This window comes from Microcebus murinus, unplaced genomic scaffold (assembly GCF_040939455.1).
Source record: "Microcebus murinus isolate Inina unplaced genomic scaffold, M.murinus_Inina_mat1.0 scaf028_hap2_Mmur4.0, whole genome shotgun sequence".
Classification (NCBI taxonomy): Eukaryota; Metazoa; Chordata; class Mammalia; order Primates; family Cheirogaleidae; genus Microcebus; species Microcebus murinus.
The window spans coordinates 286,964-303,249 of NW_027438974.1; the positions used below are offsets into that span (position 1 = coordinate 286,964).

The 16,286-nt window shown below is 59.7% G+C and overlaps 6 non-coding genes across 6 annotated transcripts; all 6 read left to right on the forward strand.

The window, feature by feature from the left end:
* The first annotated feature begins 1,918 nt into the window (after positions 1-1,918).
* LOC142868234 (5S ribosomal RNA) lies at positions 1,919-2,037 on the forward strand. Its single transcript, XR_012917319.1, has one exon. It is a non-coding gene; the product is annotated as a 5S ribosomal RNA (ribosomal RNA).
* Positions 2,038-4,552: 2,515 nt separating this feature from the next.
* On the forward strand, positions 4,553-4,671 carry LOC142868242 (5S ribosomal RNA). Its single transcript, XR_012917327.1, has one exon. It is a non-coding gene; the product is annotated as a 5S ribosomal RNA (ribosomal RNA).
* A 2,494-nt stretch (positions 4,672-7,165) lies between these two features.
* LOC142868235 (5S ribosomal RNA) lies at positions 7,166-7,284 on the forward strand. Its single transcript, XR_012917320.1, has one exon. It is a non-coding gene; the product is annotated as a 5S ribosomal RNA (ribosomal RNA).
* Positions 7,285-9,781: 2,497 nt separating this feature from the next.
* Positions 9,782-9,900, forward strand: LOC142868236 (5S ribosomal RNA). The gene has a single exon (XR_012917321.1). It is a non-coding gene; the product is annotated as a 5S ribosomal RNA (ribosomal RNA).
* Positions 9,901-12,397: 2,497 nt separating this feature from the next.
* On the forward strand, positions 12,398-12,516 carry LOC142868237 (5S ribosomal RNA). The gene has a single exon (XR_012917322.1). It is a non-coding gene; the product is annotated as a 5S ribosomal RNA (ribosomal RNA).
* Positions 12,517-15,013: 2,497 nt separating this feature from the next.
* On the forward strand, positions 15,014-15,132 carry LOC142868238 (5S ribosomal RNA). The gene has a single exon (XR_012917323.1). It is a non-coding gene; the product is annotated as a 5S ribosomal RNA (ribosomal RNA).
* Positions 15,133-16,286: the final 1,154 nt, after the last annotated feature.

Below are 16,286 nucleotides of genomic sequence, written 5' to 3' on the forward strand. Positions count from 1 at the left end.
CTATAAATAGAAAGAAATTAATTGGCCAACTAATAGATATAGAAAAAAATTAGCCGGGCATGGTGGCGCATGCCTGTAGTCCCAGCTACTTGGGAGGCTGAGGCAGCAGGATTGCTTGAGCCCAGGAGATTGAGGTTGCTGTGAGCTAGGCTGACGCCATGGCACTCACTCTAGCCAGGGCAACAAAGGGAGACTCTGTCTCCAAAAAAAAAAAAAAAAAAAAAAAACATGCCTCTTACCTCGATTATTGCATTTTCTTTTCTCTCTCTTTTCAAGCAGATTATGGGAGTACAAGTGTTAGGGTTCCATGTATTGCCCGTGCCCCCCTCCCCCCTGTTGTCTTCTTCATTTATCTCTCATGCTTTAGCAGCGTATGGTGGGGGTCCCAATGTTAAGGTCAGGTACATTGCCCTCTCCCCGCCTCCCCCCTCTGGTCAGAGCTTCAAGTGCGCCCATCCCCCAGTCGGTGCGCACCCACCCCATTCCTAATGGGTGTGGATGCCCATCCCCTCCCCCCACCCGCCCGACCCCCACCCGATGAAGGTGATTCCTCTACGTCCACTCAGGTGTCCATGGGTTCCTACCAATTTGCCGGTGAGCACGCGCACGTGGTGCTCCTGTGTCCATTCTTGGGATACTTGGCTTACTGGAACGGGTTCCAGCTCCGGCCAGGAGAACACGGGAGGTGCCCTCTCACCGCCGTTTCTCACAGCCGAATAGCACTCCGTGGTGTACACGCGCCACATTTTATTAATCCACTCGTGGATCGATGGGCACTCGGGTCGCTTCCACATCTTTGCAATTGTGAATTGTGCCGCCACAGACACCGGAGCGCAGGTGTCTTCTGCGTAGGCTGCGGGCCTGGCTCTTCTGAATGCCGCTAGCTCGCGACCCACGGGTGAATCTGGTCAGGGAACTTGCCCTAAGGAGCAGACTCTGATCCGGGCGGGCTACCGGTGTCTCTGTTTGCTCGTTTCTTTCTTCCGTTTCGGGAAAGGCTTCCTTGCTGGGTGTGGAAATCTCCTATGCCTTTCCTCGCCTCTTCTGTCAGCTTTAAAATTCTCTTTCAGTTGCCACCCTCACAAACGTCTTAGGAACGTCTTTACGGTGCCTTCCTTAGTGAAATGACCCTCAATGAAGCTGGAACCAAATCTCTAATCGCCCAGTTTTAGCAAGTCCACACCCCAGGGTGGTTGGGGTCCAATCCGGCCCCGGCCAGGCCCAGGCCCCTTGGACTGGGCCACAGGAGGACACAGAGTAGGGTCCCGGCCCCCACGGTAGCGGTGCCGGCAGTTCTGCAACGGCTTGGGGGGTTTCCAGAGGTAGGAGATGGAGGGGACTGATTTCTCCAGCGCCCCCCAAAACACCCCACCCATGGCACACATCCCGAGAGACGCCCCTACACTCGCTCCCCTCCCCTATGCGCTGTGCCCCAGCCCTGGTCCGGGGCGGATAGGCGGCAGCCCACACGCAGGGCGGGGGCGCAGCTGAAAGGGGTTGTGCTGGAGGGCGGCCCCTGGGGCCAAAGGCGACCGCCCGCGCATGCGCAGTCAGCAGCGGCGCACTGGGGTTGGGGGCGGGTAGGTGAGGGAGGCGAGGCCAGGAGAGGGGGGCGGCTGGAGGTCTCCACCTTGGCGGGTCCAGCCGTGGAGGCTGGAGGCGCATCTGGTGTGTGTGTGTGTGAGTGTGTGTGTGTGTGTGTGTGTGTTGTGTGTGTGTGAAGACAGCCCCCCACCCCGCCGAGCCCACCACGCCCCGCACCCCAGTCCCGTGGAGACCTCGGGACCCGGCCAGCGAACTCAACAAGCCCGGCCCGGCCCCGAGTGGGTCAGCGCCGGCGCGGGGCCTGGGGCGGGAGGAGGCGCGGGGAAGCGCAGAGACGCTCGGCTTCTTGAGCGGGGCTGGGGCGCCCTCCGCTGTCTACGGCCACACCACCCTGAACGCGCCCGATCTCGTCTGATCTCGGAAGCTAAGCAGGGTCGGGCCTGGTTAGTACTTGGATGGGAGACCGCCTGGGAATACCGGGTGCCGTAGGCTTTTTTTTTTTTTGCCTCTTGTTCTGTCCCCATTCGGAGAGCGCGGCGGCAGTGGGGGGGGGGTGTCACCCCCACCCTCAGCGCCCGCCGCGGTGCCTGGCGCCCCAGCCCGCTCCGTGGGGCCTCCTCTTGCCCCAAGCCGCAGCACCGCCGCCACGCGGCAGCAGGCGTGGCACCTGGACTGTCGGGTCTCAGACCAAGGGTCTGGTCTGTGGGAACCGACACGCTGGAGGAAACCTTGAGAGTCTGAGAGGGGAGGGAGTTGCAGAAGAAGGCCGGGATGTCATTTTGAGGGAGTTGTGACCAGAACTCGTCCCGTTGATTTTGGCGTTCTATGGGCTACACGTAGGAATCTTTGGTGGTGGCACCGGATGTTGGGGGATGCACAGTCACACCCAGACGTGCTCGACAGGCCTCCTTTTACTTTTCTTTTCGGAGTCATTTTTTTTTTTTTTTAAATGCCTCTTGGCCGGGCGTGCTGGCTCACACCTGTAATCCTAGCACTCTGGGAGGCCGAGGTGGGCGGATTGCTCGAGGTCAGGAGTTCGAAACCAGCCTGAGCAAGAGCGAGACCCCATCTCTACTATAAATAGAAAGAAATTAATTGGCCAACTAATAGATATAGAAAAAAATTAGCCGGGCATGGTGGCGCATGCCTGTAGTCCCAGCTACTTGGGAGGCTGAGGCAGCAGGATTGCTTGAGCCCAGGAGATTGAGGTTGCTGTGAGCTAGGCTGACGCCATGGCACTCACTCTAGCCAGGGCAACAAAGGGAGACTCTGTCTCCAAAAAAAAAAAAAAAAAAAAAAACATGCCTCTTACCTCGATTATTGCATTTTCTTTTCTCTCTCTTTTCAAGCAGATTATGGGAGTACAAGTGTTAGGGTTCCATGTATTGCCCGTGCCCCCCTCCCCCCTGTTGTCTTCTTCATTTATCTCTCATGCTTTAGCAGCGTATGGTGGGGGTCCCAATGTTAAGGTCAGGTACATTGCCCTCTCCCCGCCTCCCCCCTCTGGTCAGAGCTTCAAGTGCGCCCATCCCCCAGTCGGTGCGCACCCACCCCATTCCTAATGGGTGTGGATGCCCATCCCCTCCCCCCACCCGCCCGACCCCCACCCGATGAAGGTGATTCCTCTACGTCCACTCAGGTGTCCATGGGTTCCTACCAATTTGCCGGTGAGCACGCGCACGTGGTGCTCCTGTGTCCATTCTTGGGATACTTGGCTTACTGGAACGGGTTCCAGCTCCGGCCAGGAGAACACGGGAGGTGCCCTCTCACCGCTGCTCCTCACAGCCGAATGGCACTCCGTGGTGTCCACGCGCCACATTTTATTAATCCACTCGTGGATCGATGGGCACTCGGGTCGCTTCCACATCTTTGCAATTGTGAATTGTGCCGCCACAGACACCCGAGCGCAGGTGTCTTCTGCGTAGGCTGCGGGCCTGGCTCTTCTGAATGCCGCTAGCTCGCGACCCACGGGTGAATCTGGTCAGGGAACTTGCCCTAAGGAGCAGACTCTGATCCGGGCGGGCTACCGGTGTCTCTGTTTGCTCGTTTCTTTCTTCCGTTTCGGGAAAGGCTTCCTTGCTGGGTGTGGAAATCTCCTATGCCTTTCCTCGCCTCTTCTGTCAGCTTTAAAATTCTCTTTCAGTTGCCACCCTCACAAACGTCTTAGGAACGTCTTTACGGTGCCTTCCTTAGTGAAATGACCCTCAATGAAGCTGGAACCAAATCTCTAATCGCCCAGTTTTAGCAAGTCCACACCCCAGGGTGGTTGGGGTCCAATCCGGCCCCGGCCAGGCCCAGGCCCCTTGGACTGGGCCACAGGAGGACACAGAGTAGGGTCCCGGCCCCCACGGTAGCGGTGCCGGCAGTTCTGCAACGGCTTGGGGGGTTTCCAGAGGTAGGAGATGGAGGGGACTGATTTCTCCAGCGCCCCCCAAAACACCCCACCCATGGCACACATCCCGAGAGACGCCCCTACACTCGCTCCCCTCCCCTATGCGCTGTGCCCCGGCCCCGGTCCGGGGCGGATAGGCAGCAGCCCACACGCAGGGCGGGGGCGCAGCTGAAAGGGGTTGTGCTGGAGGGCGGCCCCTGGGGCCAAAGGCGACCGCCCGCGCATGCGCAGTCAGCAGCGGCGCACTGGGGTTGGGGGCGGGTAGGTGAGGGAGGCGAGGCCAGGAGAGGGGGGCGGCTGGAGGTCTCCACCTTGGCGGGTCCAGCCGTGGAGGCTGGAGGCGCATCTGGTGTGTGTGAGTGTGTGAGTGTGTGTGTGTGTGTGTGTGTGTGTGTGTGTGTGTGTTGTGTGTGTGTGAAGACAGCCCCCCACCCCGCCGAGCCCACCACGCCCCGCACCCCAGTCCCGTGGAGACCTCGGGACCCGGCCAGCGAACTCAACAAGCCCGGCCCGGCCCCGAGTGGGTCAGCGCCGGCGCGGGGCCTGGGGCGGGAGGAGGCGCGGGGAAGCGCAGAGACGCTCGGCTTCTTGAGCGGGGCTGGGGCGCCCTCCGCTGTCTACGGCCACACCACCCTGAACGCGCCCGATCTCGTCTGATCTCGGAAGCTAAGCAGGGTCGGGCCTGGTTAGTACTTGGATGGGAGACCGCCTGGGAATACCGGGTGCCACAGGCTTTTTTTTTTTGCCTCTTGTTCTGTCCCCATTCCGAGAGCGCGGCGGCAGTCGGGGGGGGGTGTCACCCCCACCCTCAGCGCCCGCCGCGGTGCCTGGCGCCCCAGCCCGCTCCGTGGGGCCTCCTCTTGCCCCAAGCCGCAGCACCGCCGCCACGCGGCAGCAGGCGTGGCACCTGGACTGTCGGGTCTCAGACCAAGGGTCTGGTCTGTGGGAACCGACACGCTGGAGGAAACCTTGAGAGTCTGAGAGGGGAGGGAGTTGCAGAAGAAGGCCGGGATGTCATTTTGAGGGAGTTGTGACCAGAACTCGTCCCGTTGATTTTGGCGTTCTATGGGCTACACGTAGGAATCTTTGGTGGTGGCACCGGATGTTGGGGGATGCACAGTCACACCCAGACGTGCTCGACAGGCCTCCTTTTACTTTTCTTTTCGGAGTCATTTTTTTTTTTTTTAAAATGCCTCTTGGCCGGGCGTGCTGGCTCACACCTGTAATCCTAGCACTCTGGGAGGCCGAGGTGGGCGGATTGCTCGAGGTCAGGAGTTCGAAACCAGCCTGAGCAAGAGCGAGACCCCATCTCTACTATAAATAGAAAGAAATTAATTGGCCAACTAATAGATATAGAAAAAAATTAGCCGGGCATGGTGGCGCATGCCTGTAGTCCCAGCTACTTGGGAGGCTGAGGCAGCAGGATTGCTTGAGCCCAGGAGATTGAGGTTGCTGTGAGCTAGGCTGACGCCATGGCACTCACTCTAGCCAGGGCAACAAAGGGAGACTCTGTCTCCAAAAAAAAAAAAAAAAAAAAAACATGCCTCTTACCTCGATTATTGCATTTTCTTTTCTCTCTCTTTTCAAGCAGATTATGGGAGTACAAGTGTTAGGGTTCCATGTATTGCCCGTGCCCCCCTCCCCCCTGTTGTCTTCTTCATTTATCTCTCATGCTTTAGCAGCGTATGGTGGGGGTCCCAATGTTAAGGTCAGGTACATTGCCCTCTCCCCGCCTCCCCCCTCTGGTCAGAGCTTCAAGTGCGCCCATCCCCCAGTCGGTGCGCACCCACCCCATTCCTAATGGGTGTGGATGCCCATCCCCTCCCCCCACCCGCCCGACCCCCACCCGATGAAGGTGATTCCTCTACGTCCACTCAGGTGTCCATGGGTTCCTACCAATTTGCCGGTGAGCACGCGCACGTGGTGCTCCTGTGTCCATTCTTGGGATACTTGGCTTACTGGAACGGGTTCCAGCTCCGGCCAGGAGAACACGGGAGGTGCCCTCTCACCGCCGTTTTTCACAGCCGAATAGCACTCCGTGGTGTCCACGCGCCACATTTTATTAATCCACTCGTGGATCGATGGGCACTCGGGTCGCTTCCACATCTTTGCAATTGTGAATTGTGCCGCCACAGACACCCGAGCGCAGGTGTCTTCTGCGTAGGCTGCGGGCCTGGCTCTTCTGAATGCCGCTAGCTCGCGACCCACGGGTGAATCTGGTCAGGGAACTTGCCCTAAGGAGCAGACTCTGATCCGGGCGGGCTACCGGTGTCTCTGTTTGCTCGTTTCTTTCTTCCGTTTCGGGAAAGGCTTCCTTGCTGGGTGTGGAAATCTCCTATGCCTTTCCTCGCCTCTTCTGTCAGCTTTAAAATTCTCTTTCAGTTGCCACCCTCACAAACGTCTTAGGAACGTCTTTACGGTGCCTTCCTTAGTGAAATGACCCTCAATGAAGCTGGAACCAAATCTCTAATCGCCCAGTTTTAGCAAGTCCACACCCCAGGGTGGTTGGGGTCCAATCCGGCCCCGGCCAGGCCCAGGCCCCTTGGACTGGGCCACAGGAGGACACAGAGTAGGGTCCCGGCCCCCACGGTAGCGGTGCCGGCAGTTCTGCAACGGCTTGGGGGGTTTCCAGAGGTAGGAGATGGAGGGGACTGATTTCTCCAGCGCCCCCCAAAACACCCCACCCATGGCACACATCCCGAGAGACGCCCCTACACTCGCTCCCCTCCCCTATGCGCTGTGCCCCAGCCCTGGTCCGGGGCGGATAGGCGGCAGCCCACACGCAGGGCGGGGGCGCAGCTGAAAGGGGTTGTGCTGGAGGGCGGCCCCTGGGGCCAAAGGCGACCGCCCGCGCATGCGCAGTCAGCAGCGGCGCACTGGGGTTGGGGGCGGGTAGGTGAGGGAGGCGAGGCCAGGAGAGGGGGGCGGCTGGAGGTCTCCACCTTGGCGGGTCCAGCCGTGGAGGCTGGAGGCGCATCTGGTGTGTGTGTGTGTGAGTGTGTGTGTGTGTGTGTGTGTTGTGTGTGTGTGAAGACAGCCCCCCACCCCGCCGAGCCCACCACGCCCCGCACCCCAGTCCCGTGGAGACCTCGGGACCCGGCCAGCGAACTCAACAAGCCCGGCCCGGCCCCGAGTGGGTCAGCGCCGGCGCGGGGCCTGGGGCGGGAGGAGGCGCGGGGAAGCGCAGAGACGCTCGGCTTCTTGAGCGGGGCTGGGGCGCCCTCCGCTGTCTACGGCCACACCACCCTGAACGCGCCCGATCTCGTCTGATCTCGGAAGCTAAGCAGGGTCGGGCCTGGTTAGTACTTGGATGGGAGACCGCCTGGGAATACCGGGTGCCGTAGGCTTTTTTTTTTTTTGCCTCTTGTTCTGTCCCCATTCGGAGAGCGCGGCGGCAGTCGGGGGGGGGGGTGTCACCCCCACCCTCAGCGCCCGCCGCGGTGCCTGGCGCCCCAGCCCGCTCCGTGGGGCCTCCTCTTGCCCCAAGCCGCAGCACCGCCGCCACGCGGCAGCAGGCGTGGCACCTGGACTGTCGGGTCTCAGACCAAGGGTCTGGTCTGTGGGAACCGACACGCTGGAGGAAACCTTGAGAGTCTGAGAGGGGAGGGAGTTGCAGAAGAAGGCCGGGATGTCATTTTGAGGGAGTTGTGACCAGAACTCGTCCCGTTGATTTTGGCGTTCTATGGGCTACACGTAGGAATCTTTGGTGGTGGCACCGGATGTTGGGGGATGCACAGTCACACCCAGACGTGCTCGACAGGCCTCCTTTTACTTTTCTTTTCGGAGTCATTTTTTTTTTTTTTAAAATGCCTCTTGGCCGGGCGTGCTGGCTCACACCTGTAATCCTAGCACTCTGGGAGGCCGAGGTGGGCGGATTGCTCGAGGTCAGGAGTTCGAAACCAGCCTGAGCAAGAGCGAGACCCCATCTCTACTATAAATAGAAAGAAATTAATTGGCCAACTAATAGATATAGAAAAAAATTAGCCGGGCATGGTGGCGCATGCCTGTAGTCCCAGCTACTTGGGAGGCTGAGGCAGCAGGATTGCTTGAGCCCAGGAGATTGAGGTTGCTGTGAGCTAGGCTGACGCCATGGCACTCACTCTAGCCAGGGCAACAAAGGGAGACTCTGTCTCCAAAAAAAAAAAAAAAAAAAAACATGCCTCTTACCTCGATTATTGCATTTTCTTTTCTCTCTCTTTTCAAGCAGATTATGGGAGTACAAGTGTTAGGGTTCCATGTATTGCCCGTGCCCCCCTCCCCCCTGTTGTCTTCTTCATTTATCTCTCATGCTTTAGCAGCGTATGGTGGGGGTCCCAATGTTAAGGTCAGGTACATTGCCCTCTCCCCGCCTCCCCCCTCTGGTCAGAGCTTCAAGTGCGCCCATCCCCCAGTCGGTGCGCACCCACCCCATTCCTAATGGGTGTGGATGCCCATCCCCTCCCCCCACCCGCCCGACCCCCACCCGATGAAGGTGATTCCTCTACGTCCACTCAGGTGTCCATGGGTTCCTACCAATTTGCCGGTGAGCACGCGCACGTGGTGCTCCTGTGTCCATTCTTGGGATACTTGGCTTACTGGAACGGGTTCCAGCTCCGGCCAGGAGAACACGGGAGGTGCCCTCTCACCGCCGTTTTTCACAGCCGAATAGCACTCCGTGGTGTCCACGCGCCACATTTTATTAATCCACTCGTGGATCGATGGGCACTCGGGTCGCTTCCACATCTTTGCAATTGTGAATTGTGCCGCCACAGACACCCGAGCGCAGGTGTCTTCTGCGTAGGCTGCGGGCCTGGCTCTTCTGAATGCCGCTAGCTCGCGACCCACGGGTGAATCTGGTCAGGGAACTTGCCCTAAGGAGCAGACTCTGATCCGGGCGGGCTACCGGTGTCTCTGTTTGCTCGTTTCTTTCTTCCGTTTCGGGAAAGGCTTCCTTGCTGGGTGTGGAAATCTCCTATGCCTTTCCTCGCCTCTTCTGTCAGCTTTAAAATTCTCTTTCAGTTGCCACCCTCACAAACGTCTTAGGAACGTCTTTACGGTGCCTTCCTTAGTGAAATGACCCTCAATGAAGCTGGAACCAAATCTCTAATCGCCCAGTTTTAGCAAGTCCACACCCCAGGGTGGTTGGGGTCCAATCCGGCCCCGGCCAGGCCCAGGCCCCTTGGACTGGGCCACAGGAGGACACAGAGTAGGGTCCCGGCCCCCACGGTAGCGGTGCCGGCAGTTCTGCAACGGCTTGGGGGGTTTCCAGAGGTAGGAGATGGAGGGGACTGATTTCTCCAGCGCCCCCCAAAACACCCCACCCATGGCACACATCCCGAGAGACGCCCCTACACTCGCTCCCCTCCCCTATGCGCTGTGCCCCAGCCCTGGTCCGGGGCGGATAGGCGGCAGCCCACACGCAGGGCGGGGGCGCAGCTGAAAGGGGTTGTGCTGGAGGGCGGCCCCTGGGGCCAAAGGCGACCGCCCGCGCATGCGCAGTCAGCAGCGGCGCACTGGGGTTGGGGGCGGGTAGGTGAGGGAGGCGAGGCCAGGAGAGGGGGGCGGCTGGAGGTCTCCACCTTGGCGGGTCCAGCCGTGGAGGCTGGAGGCGCATCTGGTGTGTGTGTGTGTGAGTGTGTGTGTGTGTGTGTGTGTTGTGTGTGTGTGAAGACAGCCCCCCACCCCGCCGAGCCCACCACGCCCCGCACCCCAGTCCCGTGGAGACCTCGGGACCCGGCCAGCGAACTCAACAAGCCCGGCCCGGCCCCGAGTGGGTCAGCGCCGGCGCGGGGCCTGGGGCGGGAGGAGGCGCGGGGAAGCGCAGAGACGCTCGGCTTCTTGAGCGGGGCTGGGGCGCCCTCCGCTGTCTACGGCCACACCACCCTGAACGCGCCCGATCTCGTCTGATCTCGGAAGCTAAGCAGGGTCGGGCCTGGTTAGTACTTGGATGGGAGACCGCCTGGGAATACCGGGTGCCGTAGGCTTTTTTTTTTTTTGCCTCTTGTTCTGTCCCCATTCGGAGAGCGCGGCGGCAGTCGGGGGGGGGGGTGTCACCCCCACCCTCAGCGCCCGCCGCGGTGCCTGGCGCCCCAGCCCGCTCCGTGGGGCCTCCTCTTGCCCCAAGCCGCAGCACCGCCGCCACGCGGCAGCAGGCGTGGCACCTGGACTGTCGGGTCTCAGACCAAGGGTCTGGTCTGTGGGAACCGACACGCTGGAGGAAACCTTGAGAGTCTGAGAGGGGAGGGAGTTGCAGAAGAAGGCCGGGATGTCATTTTGAGGGAGTTGTGACCAGAACTCGTCCCGTTGATTTTGGCGTTCTATGGGCTACACGTAGGAATCTTTGGTGGTGGCACCGGATGTTGGGGGATGCACAGTCACACCCAGACGTGCTCGACAGGCCTCCTTTTACTTTTCTTTTCGGAGTCATTTTTTTTTTTTTTAAAATGCCTCTTGGCCGGGCGTGCTGGCTCACACCTGTAATCCTAGCACTCTGGGAGGCCGAGGTGGGCGGATTGCTCGAGGTCAGGAGTTCGAAACCAGCCTGAGCAAGAGCGAGACCCCATCTCTACTATAAATAGAAAGAAATTAATTGGCCAACTAATAGATATAGAAAAAAATTAGCCGGGCATGGTGGCGCATGCCTGTAGTCCCAGCTACTTGGGAGGCTGAGGCAGCAGGATTGCTTGAGCCCAGGAGATTGAGGTTGCTGTGAGCTAGGCTGACGCCATGGCACTCACTCTAGCCAGGGCAACAAAGGGAGACTCTGTCTCCAAAAAAAAAAAAAAAAAAAAACATGCCTCTTACCTCGATTATTGCATTTTCTTTTCTCTCTCTTTTCAAGCAGATTATGGGAGTACAAGTGTTAGGGTTCCATGTATTGCCCGTGCCCCCCTCCCCCCTGTTGTCTTCTTCATTTATCTCTCATGCTTTAGCAGCGTATGGTGGGGGTCCCAATGTTAAGGTCAGGTACATTGCCCTCTCCCCGCCTCCCCCCTCTGGTCAGAGCTTCAAGTGCGCCCATCCCCCAGTCGGTGCGCACCCACCCCATTCCTAATGGGTGTGGATGCCCATCCCCTCCCCCCACCCGCCCGACCCCCACCCGATGAAGGTGATTCCTCTACGTCCACTCAGGTGTCCATGGGTTCCTACCAATTTGCCGGTGAGCACGCGCACGTGGTGCTCCTGTGTCCATTCTTGGGATACTTGGCTTACTGGAACGGGTTCCAGCTCCGGCCAGGAGAACACGGGAGGTGCCCTCTCACCGCCGTTTTTCACAGCCGAATAGCACTCCGTGGTGTCCACGCGCCACATTTTATTAATCCACTCGTGGATCGATGGGCACTCGGGTCGCTTCCACATCTTTGCAATTGTGAATTGTGCCGCCACAGACACCCGAGCGCAGGTGTCTTCTGCGTAGGCTGCGGGCCTGGCTCTTCTGAATGCCGCTAGCTCGCGACCCACGGGTGAATCTGGTCAGGGAACTTGCCCTAAGGAGCAGACTCTGATCCGGGCGGGCTACCGGTGTCTCTGTTTGCTCGTTTCTTTCTTCCGTTTCGGGAAAGGCTTCCTTGCTGGGTGTGGAAATCTCCTATGCCTTTCCTCGCCTCTTCTGTCAGCTTTAAAATTCTCTTTCAGTTGCCACCCTCACAAACGTCTTAGGAACGTCTTTACGGTGCCTTCCTTAGTGAAATGACCCTCAATGAAGCTGGAACCAAATCTCTAATCGCCCAGTTTTAGCAAGTCCACACCCCAGGGTGGTTGGGGTCCAATCCGGCCCCGGCCAGGCCCAGGCCCCTTGGACTGGGCCACAGGAGGACACAGAGTAGGGTCCCGGCCCCCACGGTAGCGGTGCCGGCAGTTCTGCAACGGCTTGGGGGGTTTCCAGAGGTAGGAGATGGAGGGGACTGATTTCTCCAGCGCCCCCCAAAACACCCCACCCATGGCACACATCCCGAGAGACGCCCCTACACTCGCTCCCCTCCCCTATGCGCTGTGCCCCAGCCCTGGTCCGGGGCGGATAGGCGGCAGCCCACACGCAGGGCGGGGGCGCAGCTGAAAGGGGTTGTGCTGGAGGGCGGCCCCTGGGGCCAAAGGCGACCGCCCGCGCATGCGCAGTCAGCAGCGGCGCACTGGGGTTGGGGGCGGGTAGGTGAGGGAGGCGAGGCCAGGAGAGGGGGGCGGCTGGAGGTCTCCACCTTGGCGGGTCCAGCCGTGGAGGCTGGAGGCGCATCTGGTGTGTGTGTGTGTGAGTGTGTGTGTGTGTGTGTGTGTTGTGTGTGTGTGAAGACAGCCCCCCACCCCGCCGAGCCCACCACGCCCCGCACCCCAGTCCCGTGGAGACCTCGGGACCCGGCCAGCGAACTCAACAAGCCCGGCCCGGCCCCGAGTGGGTCAGCGCCGGCGCGGGGCCTGGGGCGGGAGGAGGCGCGGGGAAGCGCAGAGACGCTCGGCTTCTTGAGCGGGGCTGGGGCGCCCTCCGCTGTCTACGGCCACACCACCCTGAACGCGCCCGATCTCGTCTGATCTCGGAAGCTAAGCAGGGTCGGGCCTGGTTAGTACTTGGATGGGAGACCGCCTGGGAATACCGGGTGCCGTAGGCTTTTTTTTTTTTTGCCTCTTGTTCTGTCCCCATTCGGAGAGCGCGGCGGCAGTCGGGGGGGGGGTGTCACCCCCACCCTCAGCGCCCGCCGCGGTGCCTGGCGCCCCAGCCCGCTCCGTGGGGCCTCCTCTTGCCCCAAGCCGCAGCACCGCCGCCACGCGGCAGCAGGCGTGGCACCTGGACTGTCGGGTCTCAGACCAAGGGTCTGGTCTGTGGGAACCGACACGCTGGAGGAAACCTTGAGAGTCTGAGAGGGGAGGGAGTTGCAGAAGAAGGCCGGGATGTCATTTTGAGGGAGTTGTGACCAGAACTCGTCCCGTTGATTTTGGCGTTCTATGGGCTACACGTAGGAATCTTTGGTGGTGGCACCGGATGTTGGGGGATGCACAGTCACACCCAGACGTGCTCGACAGGCCTCCTTTTACTTTTCTTTTCGGAGTCATTTTTTTTTTTTTTAAAATGCCTCTTGGCCGGGCGTGCTGGCTCACACCTGTAATCCTAGCACTCTGGGAGGCCGAGGTGGGCGGATTGCTCGAGGTCAGGAGTTCGAAACCAGCCTGAGCAAGAGCGAGACCCCATCTCTACTATAAATAGAAAGAAATTAATTGGCCAACTAATAGATATAGAAAAAAATTAGCCGGGCATGGTGGCGCATGCCTGTAGTCCCAGCTACTTGGGAGGCTGAGGCAGCAGGATTGCTTGAGCCCAGGAGATTGAGGTTGCTGTGATCTAGGCTGACGCCATGGCACTCACTCTAGCCAGGGCAACAAAGGGAGACTCTGTCTCCAAAAAAAAAAAAAAAAAAAAAACATGCCTCTTACCTCGATTATTGCATTTTCTTTTCTCTCTCTTTTCAAGCAGATTATGGGAGTACAAGTGTTAGGGTTCCATGTATTGCCCGTGCCCCCCTCCCCCCTGTTGTCTTCTTCATTTATCTCTCATGCTTTAGCAGCGTATGGTGGGGGTCCCAATGTTAAGGTCAGGTACATTGCCCTCTCCCCGCCTCCCCCCTCTGGTCAGAGCTTCAAGTGCGCCCATCCCCCAGTCGGTGCGCACCCACCCCATTCCTAATGGGTGTGGATGCCCATCCCCTCCCCCCACCCGCCCGACCCCCACCCGATGAAGGTGATTCCTCTACGTCCACTCAGGTGTCCATGGGTTCCTACCAATTTGCCGGTGAGCACGCGCACGTGGTGCTCCTGTGTCCATTCTTGGGATACTTGGCTTACTGGAACGGGTTCCAGCTCCGGCCAGGAGAACACGGGAGGTGCCCTCTCACCGCCGTTTCTCACAGCCGAATAGCACTCCGTGGTGTCCACGCGCCACATTTTATTAATCCACTCGTGGATCGATGGGCACTCGGGTCGCTTCCACATCTTTGCAATTGTGAATTGTGCCGCCACAGACACCCGAGCGCAGGTGTCTTCTGCGTAGGCTGCGGGCCTGGCTCTTCTGAATGCCGCTAGCTCGCGACCCACGGGTGAATCTGGTCAGGGAACTTGCCCTAAGGAGCAGACTCTGATCCGGGCGGGCTACCGGTGTCTCTGTTTGCTCGTTTCTTTCTTCCGTTTCGGGAAAGGCTTCCTTGCTGGGTGTGGAAATCTCCTATGCCTTTCCTCGCCTCTTCTGTCAGCTTTAAAATTCTCTTTCAGTTGCCACCCTCACAAACGTCTTAGGAACGTCTTTACGGTGCCTTCCTTAGTGAAATGACCCTCAATGAAGCTGGAACCAAATCTCTAATCGCCCAGTTTTAGCAAGTCCACACCCCAGGGTGGTTGGGGTCCAATCCGGCCCCGGCCAGGCCCAGGCCCCTTGGACTGGGCCACAGGAGGACACAGAGTAGGGTCCCGGCCCCCACGGTAGCGGTGCCGGCAGTTCTGCAACGGCTTGGGGGGTTTCCAGAGGTAGGAGATGGAGGGGACTGATTTCTCCAGCGCCCCCCAAAACACCCCACCCATGGCACACATCCCGAGAGACGCCCCTACACTCGCTCCCCTCCCCTATGCGCTGTGCCCCAGCCCTGGTCCGGGGCGGATAGGCGGCAGCCCACACGCAGGGCGGGGGCGCAGCTGAAAGGGGTTGTGCTGGAGGGCGGCCCCTGGGGCCAAAGGCGACCGCCCGCGCATGCGCAGTCAGCAGCGGCGCACTGGGGTTGGGGGCGGGTAGGTGAGGGAGGCGAGGCCAGGAGAGGGGGGCGGCTGGAGGTCTCCACCTTGGCGGGTCCAGCCGTGGAGGCTGGAGGCGCATCTGGTGTGTGTGTGTGTGAGTGTGTGTGTGTGTGTGTGTGTTGTGTGTGTGTGAAGACAGCCCCCCACCCCGCCGAGCCCACCACGCCCCGCACCCCAGTCCCGTGGAGACCTCGGGACCCGGCCAGCGAACTCAACAAGCCCGGCCCGGCCCCGAGTGGGTCAGCGCCGGCGCGGGGCCTGGGGCGGGAGGAGGCGCGGGGAAGCGCAGAGACGCTCGGCTTCTTGAGCGGGGCTGGGGCGCCCTCCGCTGTCTACGGCCACACCACCCTGAACGCGCCCGATCTCGTCTGATCTCGGAAGCTAAGCAGGGTCGGGCCTGGTTAGTACTTGGATGGGAGACCGCCTGGGAATACCGGGTGCCGTAGGCTTCTTTTTTTTTGCCTCTTGTTCTGTCCCCATTCGGAGAGCGCGGCGGCAGTCGGGGGGGGGGGGTGTCACCCCCACCCTCAGCGCCCGCCCGCGGTGCCTGGCGCCCCAGCCCGCTCCGTGGGGCCTCCTCTTGCCCCAAGCCGCAGCACCGCCGCCACGCGGCAGCAGGCGTGGCACCTGGACTGTCGGGTCTCAGACCAAGGGTCTGGTCTGTGGGAACCGACACGCTGGAGGAAACCTTGAGAGTCTGAGAGGGGAGGGAGTTGCAGAAGAAGGCCGGGATGTCATTTTGAGGGAGTTGTGACCAGAACTCGTCCCGTTGATTTTGGCGTTCTATGGGCTACACGTAGGAATCTTTGGTGGTGGCACCGGATGTTGGGGGATGCACAGTCACACCCAGACGTGCTCGACAGGCCTCCTTTTACTTTTCTTTTCGGAGTCATTTTTTTTTTTTTTAAAATGCCTCTTGGCCGGGCGTGCTGGCTCACACCTGTAATCCTAGCACTCTGGGAGGCCGAGGTGGGCGGATTGCTCGAGGTCAGGAGTTCGAAACCAGCCTGAGCAAGAGCGAGACCCCATCTCTACTATAAATAGAAAGAAATTAATTGGCCAACTAATAGATATAGAAAAAAATTAGCCGGGCATGGTGGCGCATGCCTGTAGTCCCAGCTACTTGGGAGGCTGAGGCAGCAGGATTGCTTGAGCCCAGGAGATTGAGGTTGCTGTGATCTAGGCTGACGCCATGGCACTCACTCTAGCCAGGGCAACAAAGGGAGACTCTGTCTCCAAAAAAAAAAAAAAAAAAAAAAAACATGCCTCTTACCTCGATTATTGCATTTTCTTTTCTCTCTCTTTTCAAGCAGATTATGGGAGTACAAGTGTTAGGGTTCCATGTATTGCCCGTGCCCCCCTCCCCCCTGTTGTCTTCTTCATTTATCTCTCATGCTTTAGCAGCGTATGGTGGGGGTCCCAATGTTAAGGTCAGGTACATTGCCCTCTCCCCGCCTCCCCCCTCTGGTCAGAGCTTCAAGTGCGCCCATCCCCCAGTCGGTGCGCACCCACCCCATTCCTAATGGGTGTGGATGCCCATCCCCTCCCCCCACCCGCCCGACCCCCACCCGATGAAGGTGATTCCTCTACGTCCACTCAGGTG